This window comes from Palaemon carinicauda, chromosome 11 (genome assembly GCF_036898095.1).
Source record: "Palaemon carinicauda isolate YSFRI2023 chromosome 11, ASM3689809v2, whole genome shotgun sequence".
NCBI lineage: Eukaryota > Metazoa > Arthropoda > Malacostraca > Decapoda > Palaemonidae > Palaemon > Palaemon carinicauda.
Genome location: NC_090735.1, coordinates 122,396,127 through 122,402,766, shown reverse-complemented (window position 1 = coordinate 122,402,766; position 6,640 = coordinate 122,396,127). Strand labels below are relative to the sequence as shown.

At 39.4% G+C, this 6,640-nt stretch overlaps 1 long non-coding RNA gene across 1 annotated transcript in view; it reads left to right on the top strand.

Moving 5' to 3' along the window:
• The first annotated feature begins 3,959 nt into the window (after positions 1-3,959).
• The window catches only part of LOC137650152 (uncharacterized), a 407,979-nt gene continuing 405,298 nt past the window's right edge, over positions 3,960-6,640 (top strand). Inside the window, exon 1 of the long non-coding RNA XR_011045931.1 lies at positions 3,960-4,020. This is a non-coding gene — a long non-coding RNA (uncharacterized lncRNA). The remainder of the gene's footprint in view (positions 4,021-6,640) is intronic.

Sequence of the window (6,640 nt, the reverse complement as noted above, 5' to 3'; positions counted from 1 at the left end):
TATATATATATATATATATATATATATATATATATATATATATATATATATATATATATACTGTATATAGATATAGATATGTAAGTTTTCCCTTCATTGTATGTGCTGTTTGTGTGACAGCGTAGTACGGCAGGTTCTCAAGGACAGAGAACCTTCCCTTCCGACCTTTCCTCCTTGACCATCGGTCATCTTGTTGGATACTCCTCCGTTCAGCTGTTGTCATTGCCTTCCCCTCCACGTGAAATCTGCTGGGGGAAGGGAGTGTGACCTTTTCAGAGCTTGACTTCAGTCTTGCTCTTTCTCAAGGTCATTGCCGTTCCCCCTTCATGGGCGTCTGGCAGTATACTCTGTAGGGAGCACCTTTCCTGTTTGCGGGTTAGGCTGCACTTCTGAATGGTTTCTTCATTAATTAAGTGAAATTATAGTTGTTTGTAATTTAACTTTCAGCCTCTCTGCGGGGAACCCTTCCCGCTGGAGGGTATAGTGGCTCTTTCGATTTGTGAATATTTTTAGCTGAATGAATTCCTTGTAATGCAGTTTTTACGCTGCCGCTCTTCTCCTCTCATCGATATCAGCGGGGAAGGGAGTGTGCAGTTCTTATTTTGCCTGTTCTCTCTGTGGACACCTCTCCCGTCCGCGGAATAGGTGCTCCTCCCAAGGGAGTATTTTGTTACATAATTTATTTTACAATTCCTCAGTTAGCGATGCTGTTCTTCTTCGTTCGACTAAGAGAGCCAACGTAGAAGAGCAGTGCTGTTCGCCCTAGTACCATCCTGGGCTCACAGGATTGGCATCCGTCTCCTCTGTTATCTGGATGACTGGCTGATCCTAGCAGACTTGCTGGCAACCCTTCTTCAACACCGAAACAAACTCCTGAGGTTTTTCCAAGATCTGGTGATTAGAGTAAACCTCGAGAAGTCTGGTATACCTTGGAATGATTTTAGACACCAATCTCCAAAACCTTCCCATCAAAAATAGGGATAACGAGGCTGAGAAAGGTCGCAAGACCTTTTCTCGAGACGAGAAGAACTCCCAGCCCAGAAGTGGCTATGTCCTCTCGGGCACCTATCATCCTTGGCCCGTCTAGTTTCCAACAGTTGCCTCAGGGTTCGATCTTTCCAGTGGCAGTTTGAGCCCGATTGGGATCAGGTCTTCGATTCCCTGGAAATTCTGATCCCCATGGAAGCAGAAGAACGGACGGACCTTAAGTGGCGGGTGGCAGACGAGAATCTGCGGAGGGGTGTAGATCTTTTCGTCCTTTCCCGGGGGGGGGTGTTACCAACGTGTTGCACCACATGACGTCAGGCCTCTGGCCAGTCCGTAAAGTACCTTCACATAATCTCTTAAAGATGAAGGCCGTCTTTCTGGTCCTTCAACAGTCCCATCAGTTCCTGACCAGCCACTCAGTGGTGGTGATGAGCACAACACCACAGTAGTGGCTCATATCAACGAGCAAGGAGGAACTTGTTCGCAGCCCCTATCCCATCTTACAGTAGTAATACTGAGAGGGGCCAAAGTCTGCTCAGTACCACTATCAGCCCGCTTCATTCCAGGCTAAAGGAATGTACTCGCCGACAATCTGAGCAGAGCATCTCAGATAATGTGTACTTAATGGTTTTTGGATCACCTTGTAGCCTACAAAGTCCTGACTTTGTGGGTTTCTCCAACCGTGAATCTGTTCGCAACACCCCTGAACGTCAGGCTCCCGTTTTTCCCCAGTCCCAGACCCCAAGGCTCTCTGGAAAGATGCATGCCAACAACGGTGGGGACAACAATGACGTTTACGCCTTTTCCCCATTCTGTCTGATGAGAAGGTTACTCAACAAGGCCAGAACATCGGTCAGCTTCTCAATGACTCATAGCTCCGCTATGGCATCATGCGGAATGGTTTCCGGACCTTCTGCAGCTCATAACGGATTCTCCAAGAGAACTCCTTCCACATCACGATCTACTCAGACAACTGCACTTCAACATCTACCATAAGGGTAGTTTCGCAGCGCTATGACCGGAAGCCTGGAGACTATCCAGCACCTCCTCACTCGAAGAGGATTTTCGCAACAAGTTGTAAAGAGGGTGTCTGAATATCTACGGAAATCCTCAGAACCAGTCTACCAGGCAAAGTAGAATGTCTTCTGTGGTTGGTGCCATGAAAAAGGGTATCGCGACTCAATGCCACTATTCCAGCAGTAGTGGAACTTTTGGGTATTTCCGGGAGGAAAGACTCCTTTCAGTTTCGCCAGTGAAAGACGATCACTCAGCCTTGAGCCTTGCATTCTACAAACTTGCCTTTCCTCAGTCAGAATTGTGACCTCCCCCTTGGAACATAGGTTCGAGTTCCCCGGTCTCTAAAGAGGCCTCCATACGAACCACTACACCAGGCAATGGATCTCCACCTGGCTTAGATGTCAGTGTTCCTACTCGCTTTGACCTTGGCCAAATGCATCGAAGAACTTCATTGTCTCTCATTTGACATCGCCCATTTAGGGGGAGGGGGAGAGGTAACATTCAGCTTTGTCTCTGAGTTTGTTGCCAAGACTCAGACTCCAGGGGTGACGATCCTAGATTTGACCCCTTCTGGACGAGTCGCCGCTCAGTAACTGACGATCCAGATCATCTGTTACTGTTCCCTGGGAGAAGTTTGAAGCTCTACTTCAAGAGAATAGCAGCAGCCCACCTCTGGGTGCCTTCACTTGTCGTTAGCACCGAGAGGCAAGAGGAGGATCACCAAAAACATCATCTCTGCTGTATTTACAGAGTCATCAATTATGTTTTGAATCCAGATTCTCCTCCAACCCGTCGACCCACGATGTCAGGGGCATAGCTACGCCGCTGGCCTTGAAAGGAGATTATTCTGTGTCGCAGGTTCTACAAGTAAGGGTATGTGAGTGCCTGGCGACTTTCACAGCCCATTATCTGTAAGACGTGACCCACAGGAACTCGATACGATCTCAATTGGTCCTGTGGTGGCTGCACAACAGCTAGTTGAATACCTTGAGCTCCTTATTGGACAAGTAGCAGAAGGTTGAGGGTACTGTTACCTGGCTTTAGTCTATGTGAATGAAAAGGAATGACTGGGTCTTTCTTTTCTTCATCGTCCCTTATCATGGGGAAAGCAACATCCTGGGTTCTCTGCACAAGCTGACCTCAACCACTGTGAGTAAACCATGCTCCCTTATGCACCTAGTACTGTACATGCATTGTGTCAGTCCTGTTGCATTCCCATTCCCTGGCGATGTGGTGTTGGGAAAGTCTTGGTTCAACAATTTTTTCCTACAAGCTTTTAATATATATATATATATATATATATATATATATATATATATATATATATAATATATATATATATATAACTTCTCGTTATTATTTTGACGTTGTTGCTGTTTGTAGAAGGATTTATTGTTAATTTGTTCTCATCATTTATTTATTTCCTCATTTCCTTTTCTTACTGGGCTATTTTTCCCTGTAGGAGCCTTTGAGCTTATAGCAGCTTGCTTTTCCAACTAGGGTTGTAGCTTGGATAGTAATAATAATAATAATAATAATAATAATAATAATAGTAATAATAATAATAATAATAATAATAATGATAATAATTACTGTAGATCTAGGAAAGCTGAGAGGTTTTGCGATTGCGATACATAAAATGTTGAATTTTTTTTTATTTTTAAAATATAAACATTTATTTATCCTAATTTTATATTTATTATAATAATATTTTATAAATAATTGTAATATCTTAACAGTTTAATTATAATATCATTTGTATCCAATCGCAGTAATCTACGAAAGCCAAGACTTTTGCGATTAAAAATATTTTCTATCTTATTTAAAAAATTAAAAATAAATAATAAACATTTATATATTATAATTCTGGATTTTTTCTAACAATATTTTAGAAAACATTTGTAAAATATTAATAGTTTAGTTATAATATCATTTGTATCCAATCGCAGTGTTTACTTTCAGTGTCTTGACTCGTGAGATTTAAACTTGTGTCCTACAATCTGTTGAATTTTATAGGTAAGTTTAAAGTTTAATAAACATTTTGTAAATAGTAAGTGATCACAATGAAGCCTTAATGTAGAGGTCATATTATTGAACATAATTGAGCCTCAAATTGATATAATAAATGAAATATGATCAAAAACTAACGAAGACCCACATTTTGTCTGAAACTTGATGGCTGCCATGAGAGGGGATGAATAGTTAATATTTTAGTTAATTTATCGCAATAATTACTGTTAATTTATTGAAATATGTCATATTCTTGGTCGGCACCACCAATTTGAGTTTTATGTCTGAAGATGGAGATTAGAATATACAGTGAACCCTCGTTTATCGCGGTAGATAGGTTCCAGACGCGGCCGCGATAGGTGAAAATCCGCGAAGTAGTAACACCATATTTACCTATTTATTTAACATGTATATTCAGACTTTTAAAACCTTCCCTTGTACGTAGTACTGTTAACAAACTACCCTTTAATGTACAGAACACTTAATGCATGTAATACAGTACCCTAAACTAAAACAGGCACAAATATTAAAGGCGACTTTATATCATGCGTTTCCTAAACACGCTAAAAAGCACGATAAAAAATGGCAACCAATGTTTTGTTTACGTTTATCTCTGATCCTAATGAAGAAACAGACGCATTTACACATCTGTTTATAGGTTAGTTTTTGCATCAATTATATTGATTATTCAGTACAGTATGTTGATTTGGTTATTACTAATTGTTTTACTTAATTTTTCTTAGGACTTCCAAATGAAATTTTTTTCTTTATGACGCCGCCTGAAACGACGGCGTCATAAAGTACGCTCAGTAAACAAACTAAGGAATTTAACCCGCATGATGAAAGTGATAAATAATGATATTACAGTAAAAGCTTTTATAAAATATGTTATTACAAATATTATTTACCGTATCTATATAAAATCATACATACGTAGCAAAGCAGGAAAACAATCTACGAGAGAGAGAGAGAGAGAGAGAGAGAGAGAGAGAGAGAGGAGAGAGTGAGAGAGAGAGAGAGAGAGTTGTTTTACATACGTAAATGTGAATTTTAAACAAAACAAAAATAGCCCCATTTCATATAAAATAGATTACAAATATTTTACTTTATCATATTACAGTAGTCTGTATAATACTGTAAAGTTCAGTACAGTATGTTATTGTTAAAGTCGTGGCGATGAAATTCTCACGAAACAAAAACACGCCATTTGATTACAACAGCTGATTCATTCTCTCTCTCTCTCTCTCTCTCTCTCTCCTCTCTCTCTCTCTCTCTCTCCTCTCTCTCTCTCTCTCTCTCTCTCTCTCTCTTCGTGTTATACAATACTTACATTTAGATGAAGAAACTAAAATTAGTTTTCTTAGTGTCAATTAAATACGAAACGAAATAATTAGGCCGAGTCTACATCCATTTCAATCATAGCTAAAAATAGGGCATCCGATTTCATCAGCAAACCACTATTTTTTGGGAAATATCATTTTATTCTAGAAAATTGCCACTCTTTAAATAGTTAATTGCACATTAAGAAAGCGTGTACTTTTGTTTTTAAATTTCGGGGTGTGTTTTAAAAATCGAGTATTGTTGACTTTTTTTTTTTTTACTTTTGGCTGTGATTAGATCAGCTGTCATCTAGCTGCCGCTCTTGAGTGTGTACGAATACACTAACAAAGTATCATTTATACCATTTCTTAACTTATTCAAACCGTCTACAGTATACAGTTGATATTACATAAGCACCAATGTGTTATAACCTATCAAATTTTTTTGTTTATTACATTTAAAACCCCCCTCTATCTCTCTCTCTCTCTCTCTCTCTCTCTACCTATCTCTCTCTCTTTCTCTCTCTCTCTCTGTGGGCTACTTTTCCACTACCCCCCATTCCTTACCTCTCTCTATCTCTCTAACAAATGATATCTTTGTTGCTCCTCAAAGTTTCATTTATATTGAAAATCAATCATGATTCAATTTTCCTTACTTTCTCCAATCTCGCACCATCGGTCACATCGCGGTATTTTTGATATTTCCGGAAAATCCGCAATATATGTATAGACATGGGTTATGAAAAAAATCCGCGAAGTGGTGAATCCGCGATGGTCGAACCGCGAAGTAGCGAGGGTTCACTGTACTTTAATTAGCGTTCAATGTGATATTGAAAATGCTACTTGGCACCATTTTGTTGTCGGTCTTTTTGAAACTCGTAACGTTTTAGTGTTTATTTGACATGAATTGTTACATTTATATTATCTTTGTTTTTCTGGTTTTATTGTAATGCAAAACTATATTTTTATTGATAAAGGGAAATTTCTAGACCACAAGAGCATAAGAACACCTTGTGGGAGGTTTTGGCGTTCTAGCTTAATACGAGACTTTGTAGCTGGTTGTAGCAGATCGGTTGTAAAATATCTTAAGTTATGAATTGAAAATCATATTGTACTGCCTTTGGCTTTGTATAACGACGGACTTGACCTCCTGCATACATAGGAAATAGGAATTTCCTTCCAATTTTCTAGGTGTTTGTAAGCCGTGGCCGTCATACTACAAAACCCCTGCCCTACGTTCTGTAAAACCTAAGGTAGCCACTAGATTGGAAATCCTGGACACTTGAAATTTCGGTGTTATTTTAGTT